This window comes from Hyla sarda, unplaced genomic scaffold, assembly GCF_029499605.1.
Source record: "Hyla sarda isolate aHylSar1 unplaced genomic scaffold, aHylSar1.hap1 scaffold_623, whole genome shotgun sequence".
NCBI lineage: Eukaryota > Metazoa > Chordata > Amphibia > Anura > Hylidae > Hyla > Hyla sarda.
In genome coordinates, this window is record NW_026610638.1 from 113,061 (window position 1) to 129,312 (window position 16,252).

Sequence of the window (16,252 nt, forward strand, 5' to 3'; positions counted from 1 at the left end):
GTGGACCCAACCATGTCCCCTTCATGAGCACTCACATTACTCATAGGAATGGAAGGAAGGCTGGCAGCCAACCAGCCTCCCATACACTCTCTGGGTGGGTGGCAGTCAGCCACCCATACATACATACAGCACAGGCTAAACCCACATCATCACTTAAAAAAAGGACAGGCGACCATTGCACTCTGATGGAGCATTTAGCAATGCAATCCATAGCCTGGCTTTTGCCTGAACCCCCATCACTCCTCCTCTTGCATATAAGACAATATTTCAGATCTGCATATGAAAACAACACGCCTACCTTTGTTGCACATAGCTGCCTGCCTGTCTCTAGTTACCCCACTGGCTGTAGCTGCGTCCCTTCCGACATGGAATAACACCAACTGTAACGATAAACTGAAAATTAACAGTATAAACCTGCATCATTTTGGACTCTGGTATTTGCTGAATCCGGGTGACCTGACAATCGATGGTGGTGCCGCTGGTGATTCTGGCCTTCTTGGAATCTGTTGGGCCTATGTGTTAGCTCACACATCACTTGGGTATCCATGGTAACTACCACAACATGGTCATCTGCAGTTTACATCTAGCCCCTGGCATTGAATGGCATTTTAAAAGTGCTAAGGGTCCTGGTGCAATAATCCTCCCATGAGGATCAGCCTCAACGGCTTTGTAGATTGCACTCATGTCAGCAACTCCATATACATTTTTTTTTCTTCATGCTTCTTTCTTCATCCTTTTTTCTTTCTGTCATTCAGACTTTCATTCATTCGATCTCTCTCACTCACTTGCTTTAACTCATTTGTTCTCACTCACTCACTCACTCACTCAATCACTCACTCACTCATTCACTCTCACTCACTCTCACTCTCTCACTCACTCGCTCACTAAGTCAGTCTCTCTCTCTCTCTCTCTCTTTTTCTTTTTATATATATTTTTTTCCGTCTTCTTCTTCTTCTTCTTCTTCTTCTTCTTCAGACCCTGTCATAGCACTAATGCCTTTCCAATACCACCAGCAGATGGAGACACTCCATTGCAACATTGGTTGTGAGCAGCAGTTTCTAAAAACAAATGCCTCATGGCGGATTTCCCATCCATCAATGGATGGTAAATTTTGTTTTTATCATTCACTGACCACAGATACCAATGCATGGTCAAGCAACAGCAATGACACACCCTTGTGTATAGGCATGAGACCCTCACGTCATTTAACAGGATTCAGCACCACCCACAAGACAGCTACCTGTCATGTCATGTCAAACCTGCACAGGTGTGCTAGATTATTATTATTTAGTTTTATTTTATTTTTTTACACCAATCAGTGTGCAAACATGGTCATTAAAACGCTAAATGAATAGACGTTCATAAACCAGTCAGTGCAACTCATCATTTTGGTCTCCAATTCTCAAACTCAAATTCTCACCCACGGAGGATTAAATGAGAATCTTTCTTGTTTAACACTGGAATGGGGTGGTGCACTGTTCACTACCCGAATATACTGCCACATCGGGTCAATGCATAGGGCGACAGAAGCAAGCTTCCAAATCAGCTCCCTTTCTCAAAAATCCATTTAATTTATGGTCCCCAGATAGGGAACGTATGTATCAGTATGTGCTCACAAGTCACCCAAGTGCAAGTATTCACACAAAAAAAAACGTGCCTCAGGATGCGATCTGTCGCAAGATCCTTTCTTTTTTTACACTTGATCTAAGCCAAAAGGCCTAGAGGGGATAACCGGGAAAGGGGTGGACCCAACCATGTCCCCTTCATGAGCACTCACATTACTCATAGGAATGGAAGGAAGGCTGGCAGCCAACCAGCCTCCCATACACTCTCTGGGTGGGTGGCAGTCAGCCACCCATACATACATACAGCACAGGCTAAACCCACATCATCACTTAAAAAAAGGACAGGCGACCATTGCACTCTGATGGAGCATTTAGCAATGCAATCCATAGCCTGGCTTTTGCCTGAACCCCCATCACTCCTCCTCTTGCATATAAGACAATATTTCAGATCTGCATATGAAAACAACACGCCTACCTTTGTTGCACATAGCTGCCTGCCTGTCTCTAGTTACCCCACTGGCTGTAGCTGCGTCCCTTCCGACATGGAATAACACCAACTGTAACGATAAACTGAAAATTAACAGTATAAACCTGCATCATTTTGGACTCTGGTATTTGCTGAATCCGGGTGACCTGACAATCGATGGTGGTGCCGCTGGTGATTCTGGCCTTCTTGGAATCTGTTGGGCCTATGTGTTAGCTCACACATCACTTGGGTATCCATGGTAACTACCACAACATGGTCATCTGCAGTTTACATCTAGCCCGTGGCATTGAATGGCATTTTAAAAGTGCTAAGGGTCCTGGTGCAATAATCCTCCCATGAGGATCAGCCTCAACGGCTTTGTAGATTGCACTCATGTCAGCAACTCCATATACATTTTTTTTTCTTCATGCTTCTTTCTTCATCCTTTTTTCTTTCTGTCATTCAGACTTTCATTCATTCGATCTCTCTCACTCACTTGCTTTAACTCATTTGTTCTCACTCACTCACTCACTCACTCAATCACTCACTCACTCATTCACTCTCACTCACTCTCACTCTCTCACTCACTCGCTCACTAAGTCAGTCTCTCTCTCTCTCTCTCTCTTTTTCTTTTTATATATATTTTTTTCCGTCTTCTTCTTCTTCTTCTTCTTCTTCTTCAGACCCTGTCATAGCACTAATGCCTTTCCAATACCACCAGCAGATGGAGACACTCCATTGCAACATTGGTTGTGAGCAGCAGTTTCTAAAAACAAATGCCTCATGGCGGATTTCCCATCCATCAATGGATGGTAAATTTTGTTTTTATCATTCACTGACCACAGATACCAATGCATGGTCAAGCAACAGCAATGACACACCCTTGTGTATAGGCATGAGACCCTCACGTCATTTAACAGGATTCAGCACCACCCACAAGACAGCTACCTGTCATGTCATGTCAAACCTGCACAGGTGTGCTAGATTATTATTATTTAGTTTTATTTTATTTTTTTACACCAATCAGTGTGCAAACATGGTCATTAAAACGCTAAATGAATAGACGTTCATAAACCAGTCAGTGCAACTCATCATTTTGGTCTCCAATTCTCAAACTCAAATTCTCACCCACGGAGGATTAAATGAGAATCTTTCTTGTTTAACACTGGAATGGGGTGGTGCACTGTTCACTACCCGAATATACTGCCACATCGGGTCAATGCATAGGGCGACAGAAGCAAGCTTCCAAATCAGCTCCCTTTCTCAAAAATCCATTTAATTTATGGTCCCCAGATAGGGAACGTATGTATCAGTATGTGCTCACAAGTCACCCAAGTGCAAGTATTCACACAAAAAAAAACGTGCCTCAGGATGCGATCTGTCGCAAGATCCTTTCTTTTTTTACACTTGATCTAAGTCAAAAGGCCTAGAGGGGATAACCGGGAAAGGGGTGGACCCAACCATGTCCCCTTCATGAGCACTCACATTACTCATAGGAATGGAAGGAAGGCTGGCAGCCAACCAGCCTCCCATACACTCTCTGGGTGGGTGGCAGTCAGCCACCCATACATACATACAGCACAGGCTAAACCCACATCATCACTTAAAAAAAGGACAGGCGACCATTGCACTCTGATGGAGCATTTAGCAATGCAATCCATAGCCTGGCTTTTGCCTGAACCCCCATCACTCCTCCTCTTGCATATAAGACAATATTTCAGATCTGCATATGAAAACAACACGCCTACCTTTGTTGCACATAGCTGCCTGCCTGTCTCTAGTTACCCCACTGGCTGTAGCTGCGTCCCTTCCGACATGGAATAACACCAACTGTAACGATAAACTGAAAATTAACAGTATAAACCTGCATCATTTTGGACTCTGGTATTTGCTGAATCCGGGTGACCTGACAATCGATGGTGGTGCCGCTGGTGATTCTGGCCTTCTTGGAATCTGTTGGGCCTATGTGTTAGCTCACACATCACTTGGGTATCCATGGTAACTACCACAACATGGTCATCTGCAGTTTACATCTAGCCCGTGGCATTGAATGGCATTTTAAAAGTGCTAAGGGTCCTGGTGCAATAATCCTCCCATGAGGATCAGCCTCAACGGCTTTGTAGATTGCACTCATGTCAGCAACTCCATATACATTTTTTTTTCTTCATGCTTCTTTCTTCATCCTTTTTTCTTTCTGTCATTCAGACTTTCATTCATTCGATCTCTCTCACTCACTTGCTTTAACTCATTTGTTCTCACTCACTCACTCACTCACTCAATCACTCACTCACTCATTCACTCTCACTCACTCTCACTCTCTCACTCACTCGCTCACTAAGTCAGTCTCTCTCTCTCTCTCTCTCTTTTTCTTTTTATATATATTTTTTTCCGTCTTCTTCTTCTTCTTCTTCTTCTTCTTCAGACCCTGTCATAGCACTAATGCCTTTCCAATACCACCAGCAGATGGAGACACTCCATTGCAACATTGGTTGTGAGCAGCAGTTTCTAAAAACAAATGCCTCATGGCGGATTTCCCATCCATCAATGGATGGTAAATTTTGTTTTTATCATTCACTGACCACAGATACCAATGCATGGTCAAGCAACAGCAATGACACACCCTTGTGTATAGGCATGAGACCCTCACGTCATTTAACAGGATTCAGCACCACCCACAAGACAGCTACCTGTCATGTCATGTCAAACCTGCACAGGTGTGCTAGATTATTATTATTTAGTTTTATTTTATTTTTTTACACCAATCAGTGTGCAAACATGGTCATTAAAACGCTAAATGAATAGACGTTCATAAACCAGTCAGTGCAACTCATCATTTTGGTCTCCAATTCTCAAACTCAAATTCTCACCCACGGAGGATTAAATGAGAATCTTTCTTGTTTAACACTGGAATGGGGTGGTGCACTGTTCACTACCCGAATATACTGCCACATCGGGTCAATGCATAGGGCGACAGAAGCAAGCTTCCAAATCAGCTCCCTTTCTCAAAAATCCATTTAATTTATGGTCCCCAGATAGGGAACGTATGTATCAGTATGTGCTCACAAGTCACCCAAGTGCAAGTATTCACACAAAAAAAAACGTGCCTCAGGATGCGATCTGTCGCAAGATCCTTTCTTTTTTTACACTTGATCTAAGCCAAAAGGCCTAGAGGGGATAACCGGGAAAGGGGTGGACCCAACCATGTCCCCTTCATGAGCACTCACATTACTCATAGGAATGGAAGGAAGGCTGGCAGCCAACCAGCCTCCCATACACTCTCTGGGTGGGTGGCAGTCAGCCACCCATACATACATACAGCACAGGCTAAACCCACATCATCACTTAAAAAAAGGACAGGCGACCATTGCACTCTGATGGAGCATTTAGCAATGCAATCCATAGCCTGGCTTTTGCCTGAACCCCCATCACTCCTCCTCTTGCATATAAGACAATATTTCAGATCTGCATATGAAAACAACACGCCTACCTTTGTTGCACATAGCTGCCTGCCTGTCTCTAGTTACCCCACTGGCTGTAGCTGCGTCCCTTCCGACATGGAATAACACCAACTGTAACGATAAACTGAAAATTAACAGTATAAACCTGCATCATTTTGGACTCTGGTATTTGCTGAATCCGGGTGACCTGACAATCGATGGTGGTGCCGCTGGTGATTCTGGCCTTCTTGGAATCTGTTGGGCCTATGTGTTAGCTCACACATCACTTGGGTATCCATGGTAACTACCACAACATGGTCATCTGCAGTTTACATCTAGCCCCTGGCATTGAATGGCATTTTAAAAGTGCTAAGGGTCCTGGTGCAATAATCCTCCCATGAGGATCAGCCTCAACGGCTTTGTAGATTGCACTCATGTCAGCAACTCCATATACATTTTTTTTTCTTCATGCTTCTTTCTTCATCCTTTTTTCTTTCTGTCATTCAGACTTTCATTCATTCGATCTCTCTCACTCACTTGCTTTAACTCATTTGTTCTCACTCACTCACTCACTCACTCAATCACTCACTCACTCATTCACTCTCACTCACTCTCACTCTCTCACTCACTCGCTCACTAAGTCAGTCTCTCTCTCTCTCTCTCTCTTTTTCTTTTTATATATATTTTTTTCCGTCTTCTTCTTCTTCTTCTTCTTCTTCTTCTTCTTCTTCTTCTTCAGACCCTGTCATAGCACTAATGCCTTTCCAATACCACCAGCAGATGGAGACACTCCATTGCAACATTGGTTGTGAGCAGCAGTTTCTAAAAACAAATGCCTCATGGCGGATTTCCCATCCATCAATGGATGGTAAATTTTGTTTTTATCATTCACTGACCACAGATACCAATGCATGGTCAAGCAACAGCAATGACACACCCTTGTGTATAGGCATGAGACCCTCACGTCATTTAACAGGATTCAGCACCACCCACAAGACAGCTACCTGTCATGTCATGTCAAACCTGCACAGGTGTGCTAGATTATTATTATTTAGTTTTATTTTATTTTTTTACACCAATCAGTGTGCAAACATGGTCATTAAAACGCTAAATGAATAGACGTTCATAAACCAGTCAGTGCAACTCATCATTTTGGTCTCCAATTCTCAAACTCAAATTCTCACCCACGGAGGATTAAATGAGAATCTTTCTTGTTTAACACTGGAATGGGGTGGTGCACTGTTCACTACCCGAATATACTGCCACATCGGGTCAATGCATAGGGCGACAGAAGCAAGCTTCCAAATCAGCTCCCTTTCTCAAAAATCCATTTAATTTATGGTCCCCAGATAGGGAACGTATGTATCAGTATGTGCTCACAAGTCACCCAAGTGCAAGTATTCACACAAAAAAAAACGTGCCTCAGGATGCGATCTGTCGCAAGATCCTTTCTTTTTTTACACTTGATCTAAGCCAAAAGGCCTAGAGGGGATAACCGGGAAAGGGGTGGACCCAACCATGTCCCCTTCATGAGCACTCACATTACTCATAGGAATGGAAGGAAGGCTGGCAGCCAACCAGCCTCCCATACACTCTCTGGGTGGGTGGCAGTCAGCCACCCATACATACATACAGCACAGGCTAAACCCACATCATCACTTAAAAAAAGGACAGGCGACCATTGCACTCTGATGGAGCATTTAGCAATGCAATCCATAGCCTGGCTTTTGCCTGAACCCCCATCACTCCTCCTCTTGCATATAAGACAATATTTCAGATCTGCATATGAAAACAACACGCCTACCTTTGTTGCACATAGCTGCCTGCCTGTCTCTAGTTACCCCACTGGCTGTAGCTGCGTCCCTTCCGACATGGAATAACACCAACTGTAACGATAAACTGAAAATTAACAGTATAAACCTGCATCATTTTGGACTCTGGTATTTGCTGAATCCGGGTGACCTGACAATCGATGGTGGTGCCGCTGGTGATTCTGGCCTTCTTGGAATCTGTTGGGCCTATGTGTTAGCTCACACATCACTTGGGTATCCATGGTAACTACCACAACATGGTCATCTGCAGTTTACATCTAGCCCGTGGCATTGAATGGCATTTTAAAAGTGCTAAGGGTCCTGGTGCAATAATCCTCCCATGAGGATCAGCCTCAACGGCTTTGTAGATTGCACTCATGTCAGCAACTCCATATACATTTTTTTTTCTTCATGCTTCTTTCTTCATCCTTTTTTCTTTCTGTCATTCAGACTTTCATTCATTCGATCTCTCTCACTCACTTGCTTTAACTCATTTGTTCTCACTCACTCACTCACTCACTCAATCACTCACTCACTCATTCACTCTCACTCACTCTCACTCTCTCACTCACTCGCTCACTAAGTCAGTCTCTCTCTCTCTCTCTCTCTTTTTCTTTTTATATATATTTTTTTCCGTCTTCTTCTTCTTCTTCTTCTTCTTCAGACCCTGTCATAGCACTAATGCCTTTCCAATACCACCAGCAGATGGAGACACTCCATTGCAACATTGGTTGTGAGCAGCAGTTTCTAAAAACAAATGCCTCATGGCGGATTTCCCATCCATCAATGGATGGTAAATTTTGTTTTTATCATTCACTGACCACAGATACCAATGCATGGTCAAGCAACAGCAATGACACACCCTTGTGTATAGGCATGAGACCCTCACGTCATTTAACAGGATTCAGCACCACCCACAAGACAGCTACCTGTCATGTCATGTCAAACCTGCACAGGTGTGCTAGATTATTATTATTTAGTTTTATTTTATTTTTTTACACCAATCAGTGTGCAAACATGGTCATTAAAACGCTAAATGAATAGACGTTCATAAACCAGTCAGTGCAACTCATCATTTTGGTCTCCAATTCTCAAACTCAAATTCTCACCCACGGAGGATTAAATGAGAATCTTTCTTGTTTAACACTGGAATGGGGTGGTGCACTGTTCACTACCCGAATATACTGCCACATCGGGTCAATGCATAGGGCGACAGAAGCAAGCTTCCAAATCAGCTCCCTTTCTCAAAAATCCATTTAATTTATGGTCCCCAGATAGGGAACGTATGTATCAGTATGGGCTCACAAGTCACCCAAGTGCAAGTATTCACACAAAAAAAAACGTGCCTCAGGATGCGATCTGTCGCAAGATCCTTTCTTTTTTTACACTTGATCTAAGCCAAAAGGCCTAGAGGGGATAACCGGGAAAGGGGTGGACCCAACCATGTCCCCTTCATGAGCACTCACATTACTCATAGGAATGGAAGGAAGGCTGGCAGCCAACCAGCCTCCCATACACTCTCTGGGTGGGTGGCAGTCAGCCACCCATACATACATACAGCACAGGCTAAACCCACATCATCACTTAAAAAAAGGACAGGCGACCATTGCACTCTGATGGAGCATTTAGCAATGCAATCCATAGCCTGGCTTTTGCCTGAACCCCCATCACTCCTCCTCTTGCATATAAGACAATATTTCAGATCTGCATATGAAAACAACACGCCTACCTTTGTTGCACATAGCTGCCTGCCTGTCTCTAGTTACCCCACTGGCTGTAGCTGCGTCCCTTCCGACATGGAATAACACCAACTGTAACGATAAACTGAAAATTAACAGTATAAACCTGCATCATTTTGGACTCTGGTATTTGCTGAATCCGGGTGACCTGACAATCGATGGTGGTGCCGCTGGTGATTCTGGCCTTCTTGGAATCTGTTGGGCCTATGTGTTAGCTCACACATCACTTGGGTATCCATGGTAACTACCACAACATGGTCATCTGCAGTTTACATCTAGCCCGTGGCATTGAATGGCATTTTAAAAGTGCTAAGGGTCCTGGTGCAATAATCCTCCCATGAGGATCAGCCTCAACGGCTTTGTAGATTGCACTCATGTCAGCAACTCCATATACATTTTTTTTTCTTCATGCTTCTTTCTTCATCCTTTTTTCTTTCTGTCATTCAGACTTTCATTCATTCGATCTCTCTCACTCACTTGCTTTAACTCATTTGTTCTCACTCACTCACTCACTCACTCAATCACTCACTCACTCATTCACTCTCACTCACTCTCACTCTCTCACTCACTCGCTCACTAAGTCAGTCTCTCTCTCTCTCTCTCTCTTTTTCTTTTTATATATATTTTTTTCCGTCTTCTTCTTCTTCTTCTTCTTCTTCTTCAGACCCTGTCATAGCACTAATGCCTTTCCAATACCACCAGCAGATGGAGACACTCCATTGCAACATTGGTTGTGAGCAGCAGTTTCTAAAAACAAATGCCTCATGGCGGATTTCCCATCCATCAATGGATGGTAAATTTTGTTTTTATCATTCACTGACCACAGATACCAATGCATGGTCAAGCAACAGCAATGACACACCCTTGTGTATAGGCATGAGACCCTCACGTCATTTAACAGGATTCAGCACCACCCACAAGACAGCTACCTGTCATGTCATGTCAAACCTGCACAGGTGTGCTAGATTATTATTATTTAGTTTTATTTTATTTTTTTACACCAATCAGTGTGCAAACATGGTCATTAAAACGCTAAATGAATAGACGTTCATAAACCAGTCAGTGCAACTCATCATTTTGGTCTCCAATTCTCAAACTCAAATTCTCACCCACGGAGGATTAAATGAGAATCTTTCTTGTTTAACACTGGAATGGGGTGGTGCACTGTTCACTACCCGAATATACTGCCACATCGGGTCAATGCATAGGGCGACAGAAGCAAGCTTCCAAATCAGCTCCCTTTCTCAAAAATCCATTTAATTTATGGTCCCCAGATAGGGAACGTATGTATCAGTATGTGCTCACAAGTCACCCAAGTGCAAGTATTCACACAAAAAAAAACGTGCCTCAGGATGCGATCTGTCGCAAGATCCTTTCTTTTTTTACACTTGATCTAAGCCAAAAGGCCTAGAGGGGATAACCGGGAAAGGGGTGGACCCAACCATGTCCCCTTCATGAGCACTCACATTACTCATAGGAATGGAAGGAAGGCTGGCAGCCAACCAGCCTCCCATACACTCTCTGGGTGGGTGGCAGTCAGCCACCCATACATACATACAGCACAGGCTAAACCCACATCATCACTTAAAAAAAGGACAGGCGACCATTGCACTCTGATGGAGCATTTAGCAATGCAATCCATAGCCTGGCTTTTGCCTGAACCCCCATCACTCCTCCTCTTGCATATAAGACAATATTTCAGATCTGCATATGAAAACAACACGCCTACCTTTGTTGCACATAGCTGCCTGCCTGTCTCTAGTTACCCCACTGGCTGTAGCTGCGTCCCTTCCGACATGGAATAACACCAACTGTAACGATAAACTGAAAATTAACAGTATAAACCTGCATCATTTTGGACTCTGGTATTTGCTGAATCCGGGTGACCTGACAATCGATGGTGGTGCCGCTGGTGATTCTGGCCTTCTTGGAATCTGTTGGGCCTATGTGTTAGCTCACACATCACTTGGGTATCCATGGTAACTACCACAACATGGTCATCTGCAGTTTACATCTAGCCCGTGGCATTGAATGGCATTTTAAAAGTGCTAAGGGTCCTGGTGCAATAATCCTCCCATGAGGATCAGCCTCAACGGCTTTGTAGATTGCACTCATGTCAGCAACTCCATATACATTTTTTTTTCTTCATGCTTCTTTCTTCATCCTTTTTTCTTTCTGTCATTCAGACTTTCATTCATTCGATCTCTCTCACTCACTTGCTTTAACTCATTTGTTCTCACTCACTCACTCACTCACTCAATCACTCACTCACTCATTCACTCTCACTCACTCTCACTCTCTCACTCACTCGCTCACTAAGTCAGTCTCTCTCTCTCTCTCTCTCTTTTTCTTTTTATATATATTTTTTTCCGTCTTCTTCTTCTTCTTCTTCTTCTTCTTCTTCAGACCCTGTCATAGCACTAATGCCTTTCCAATACCACCAGCAGATGGAGACACTCCATTGCAACATTGGTTGTGAGCAGCAGTTTCTAAAAACAAATGCCTCATGGCGGATTTCCCATCCATCAATGGATGGTAAATTTTGTTTTTATCATTCACTGACCACAGATACCAATGCATGGTCAAGCAACAGCAATGACACACCCTTGTGTATAGGCATGAGACCCTCACGTCATTTAACAGGATTCAGCACCACCCACAAGACAGCTACCTGTCATGTCATGTCAAACCTGCACAGGTGTGCTAGATTATTATTATTTAGTTTTATTTTATTTTTTTACACCAATCAGTGTGCAAACATGGTCATTAAAACGCTAAATGAATAGACGTTCATAAACCAGTCAGTGCAACTCATCATTTTGGTCTCCAATTCTCAAACTCAAATTCTCACCCACGGAGGATTAAATGAGAATCTTTCTTGTTTAACACTGGAATGGGGTGGTGCACTGTTCACTACCCGAATATACTGCCACATCGGGTCAATGCATAGGGCGACAGAAGCAAGCTTCCAAATCAGCTCCCTTTCTCAAAAATCCATTTAATTTATGGTCCCCAGATAGGGAACGTATGTATCAGTATGTGCTCACAAGTCACCCAAGTGCAAGTATTCACACAAAAAAAAACGTGCCTCAGGATGCGATCTGTCGCAAGATCCTTTCTTTTTTTACACTTGATCTAAGCCAAAAGGCCTAGAGGGGATAACCGGGAAAGGGGTGGACCCAACCATGTCCCCTTCATGAGCACTCACATTACTCATAGGAATGGAAGGAAGGCTGGCAGCCAACCAGCCTCCCATACACTCTCTGGGTGGGTGGCAGTCAGCCACCCATACATACATACAGCACAGGCTAAACCCACATCATCACTTAAAAAAAGGACAGGCGACCATTGCACTCTGATGGAGCATTTAGCAATGCAATCCATAGCCTGGCTTTTGCCTGAACCCCCATCACTCCTCCTCTTGCATATAAGACAATATTTCAGATCTGCATATGAAAACAACACGCCTACCTTTGTTGCACATAGCTGCCTGCCTGTCTCTAGTTACCCCACTGGCTGTAGCTGCGTCCCTTCCGACATGGAATAACACCAACTGTAACGATAAACTGAAAATTAACAGTATAAACCTGCATCATTTTGGACTCTGGTATTTGCTGAATCCGGGTGACCTGACAATCGATGGTGGTGCCGCTGGTGATTCTGGCCTTCTTGGAATCTGTTGGGCCTATGTGTTAGCTCACACATCACTTGGGTATCCATGGTAACTACCACAACATGGTCATCTGCAGTTTACATCTAGCCCGTGGCATTGAATGGCATTTTAAAAGTGCTAAGGGTCCTGGTGCAATAATCCTCCCATGAGGATCAGCCTCAACGGCTTTGTAGATTGCACTTATGTCAGCAACTCCATATACATTTTTTTTTCTTCATGCTTCTTTCTTCATCCTTTTTTCTTTCTGTCATTCAGACTTTCATTCATTCGATCTCTCTCACTCACTTGCTTTAACTCATTTGTTCTCACTCACTCACTCACTCACTCAATCACTCACTCACTCATTCACTCTCACTCACTCTCACTCTCTCACTCACTCGCTCACTAAGTCAGTCTCTCTCTCTCTCTCTCTCTTTTTCTTTTTATATATATTTTTTTCCGTCTTCTTCTTCTTCTTCTTCTTCTTCTTCTTCAGACCCTGTCATAGCACTAATGCCTTTCCAATACCACCAGCAGATGGAGACACTCCATTGCAACATTGGTTGTGAGCAGCAGTTTCTAAAAACAAATGCCTCATGGCGGATTTCCCATCCATCAATGGATGGTAAATTTTGTTTTTATCATTCACTGACCACAGATACCAATGCATGGTCAAGCAACAGCAATGACACACCCTTGTGTATAGGCATGAGACCCTCACGTCATTTAACAGGATTCAGCACCACCCACAAGACAGCTACCTGTCATGTCATGTCAAACCTGCACAGGTGTGCTAGATTATTATTATTTAGTTTTATTTTATTTTTTTACACCAATCAGTGTGCAAACATGGTCATTAAAACGCTAAATGAATAGACGTTCATAAACCAGTCAGTGCAACTCATCATTTTGGTCTCCAATTCTCAAACTCAAATTCTCACCCACGGAGGATTAAATGAGAATCTTTCTTGTTTAACACTGGAATGGGGTGGTGAACTGTTCACTACCCGAATATACTGCCACATCGGGTCAATGCATAGGGCGACAGAAGCAAGCTTCCAAATCAGCTCCCTTTCTCAAAAATCCATTTAATTTATGGTCCCCAGATAGGGAACGTATGTATCAGTATGTGCTCACAAGTCACCCAAGTGCAAGTATTCACACAAAAAAAAACGTGCCTCAGGATGCGATCTGTCGCAAGATCCTTTCTTTTTTTACACTTGATCTAAGCCAAAAGGCCTAGAGGGGATAACCGGGAAAGGGGTGGACCCAACCATGTCCCCTTCATGAGCACTCACATTACTCATAGGAATGGAAGGAAGGCTGGCAGCCAACCAGCCTCCCATACACTCTCTGGGTGGGTGGCAGTCAGCCACCCATACATACATACAGCACAGGCTAAACCCACATCATCACTTAAAAAAAGGACAGGCGACCATTGCACTCTGATGGAGCATTTAGCAATGCAATCCATAGCCTGGCTTTTGCCTGAACCCCCATCACTCCTCCTCTTGCATATAAGACAATATTTCAGATCTGCATATGAAAACAACACGCCTACCTTTGTTGCACATAGCTGCCTGCCTGTCTCTAGTTACCCCACTGGCTGTAGCTGCGTCCCTTCCGACATGGAATAACACCAACTGTAACGATAAACTGAAAATTAACAGTATAAACCTGCATCATTTTGGACTCTGGTATTTGCTGAATCCGGGTGACCTGACAATCGATGGTGGTGCCGCTGGTGATTCTGGCCTTCTTGGAATCTGTTGGGCCTATGTGTTAGCTCACACATCACTTGGGTATCCATGGTAACTACCACAACATGGTCATCTGCAGTTTACATCTAGCCCGTGGCATTGAATGGCATTTTAAAAGTGCTAAGGGTCCTGGTGCAATAATCCTCCCATGAGGATCAGCCTCAACGGCTTTGTAGATTGCACTCATGTCAGCAACTCCATATACATTTTTTTTTCTTCATGCTTCTTTCTTCATCCTTTTTTCTTTCTGTCATTCAGACTTTCATTCATTCGATCTCTCTCACTCACTTGCTTTAACTCATTTGTTCTCACTCACTCACTCACTCACTCAATCACTCACTCACTCATTCACTCTCACTCACTCTCACTCTCTCACTCACTCGCTCACTAAGTCAGTCTCTCTCTCTCTCTCTCTCTTTTTCTTTTTATATATATTTTTTTCCGTCTTCTTCTTCTTCTTCTTCTTCTTCAGACCCTGTCATAGCACTAATGCCTTTCCAATACCACCAGCAGATGGAGACACTCCATTGCAACATTGGTTGTGAGCAGCAGTTTCTAAAAACAAATGCCTCATGGCGGATTTCCCATCCATCAATGGATGGTAAATTTTGTTTTTATCATTCACTGACCACAGATACCAATGCATGGTCAAGCAACAGCAATGACACACCCTTGTGTATAGGCATGAGACCCTCACGTCATTTAACAGGATTCAGCACCACCCACAAGACAGCTACCTGTCATGTCATGTCAAACCTGCACAGGTGTGCTAGATTATTATTATTTAGTTTTATTTTATTTTTTTACACCAATCAGTGTGCAAACATGGTCATTAAAACGCTAAATGAATAGACGTTCATAAACCAGTCAGTGCAACTCATCATTTTGGTCTCCAATTCTCAAACTCAAATTCTCACCCACGGAGGATTAAATGAGAATCTTTCTTGTTTAACACTGGAATGGGGTGGTGCACTGTTCACTACCCGAATATACTGCCACATCGGGTCAATGCATAGGGCGACAGAAGCAAGCTTCCAAATCAGCTCCCTTTCTCAAAAATCCATTTAATTTATGGTCCCCAGATAGGGAACGTATGTATCAGTATGTGCTCACAAGTCACCCAAGTGCAAGTATTCACACAAAAAAAAACGTGCCTCAGGATGCGATCTGTCGCAAGATCCTTTCTTTTTTTACACTTGATCTAAGCCAAAAGGCCTAGAGGGGATAACCGGGAAAGGGGTGGACCCAACCATGTCCCCTTCATGAGCACTCACATTACTCATAGGAATGGAAGGAAGGCTGGCAGCCAACCAGCCTCCCATACACTCTCTGGGTGGGTGGCAGTCAGCCACCCATACATACATACAGCACAGGCTAAACCCACATCATCACTTAAAAAAAGGACAGGCGACCATTGCACTCTGATGGAGCATTTAGCAATGCAATCCATAGCCTGGCTTTTGCCTGAACCCCCATCACTCCTCCTCTTGCATATAAGACAATATTTCAGATCTGCATATGAAAACAACACGCCTACCTTTGTTGCACATAGCTGCCTGCCTGTCTCTAGTTACCCCACTGGCTGTAGCTGCGTCCCTTCCGACATGGAATAACACCAACTGTAACGATAAACTGAAAATTAACAGTATAAACCTGCATCATTTTGGACTCTGGTATTTGCTGAATCCGGGTGACCTGACAATCGATGGTGGTGCCGCTGGTGATTCTGGCCTTCTTGGAATCTGTTGGGCCTATGTGTTAGCTCACACATCACTTGGGTATCCATGGTAACTACCACAACATGGTCATCTGCAGTTTACAT

The 16,252-nt window shown here is 43.6% G+C and overlaps 9 pseudogenes; all 9 read right to left on the reverse strand.

Annotated features, from left to right (window-relative positions):
* Positions 1–1,465: 1,465 nt before the first annotated feature.
* LOC130341564 (U2 spliceosomal RNA) lies at positions 1,466–1,729 on the reverse strand (annotated as a pseudogene).
* A 1,475-nt stretch (positions 1,730–3,204) lies between these two features.
* Positions 3,205–3,468, reverse strand: LOC130341635 (U2 spliceosomal RNA; annotated as a pseudogene).
* A 1,475-nt stretch (positions 3,469–4,943) lies between these two features.
* Positions 4,944–5,207, reverse strand: LOC130341565 (U2 spliceosomal RNA; annotated as a pseudogene).
* A 1,490-nt stretch (positions 5,208–6,697) lies between these two features.
* LOC130341566 (U2 spliceosomal RNA) lies at positions 6,698–6,961 on the reverse strand (annotated as a pseudogene).
* A 1,472-nt stretch (positions 6,962–8,433) lies between these two features.
* Positions 8,434–8,697, reverse strand: LOC130341598 (U2 spliceosomal RNA; annotated as a pseudogene).
* Positions 8,698–10,172: 1,475 nt separating this feature from the next.
* LOC130341567 (U2 spliceosomal RNA) lies at positions 10,173–10,436 on the reverse strand (annotated as a pseudogene).
* Positions 10,437–11,914: 1,478 nt separating this feature from the next.
* LOC130341568 (U2 spliceosomal RNA) lies at positions 11,915–12,178 on the reverse strand (annotated as a pseudogene).
* Positions 12,179–13,656: 1,478 nt separating this feature from the next.
* On the reverse strand, positions 13,657–13,920 carry LOC130341630 (U2 spliceosomal RNA; annotated as a pseudogene).
* A 1,472-nt stretch (positions 13,921–15,392) lies between these two features.
* Positions 15,393–15,656, reverse strand: LOC130341569 (U2 spliceosomal RNA; annotated as a pseudogene).
* Between the last annotated feature and the right edge of the window lie 596 nt (positions 15,657–16,252).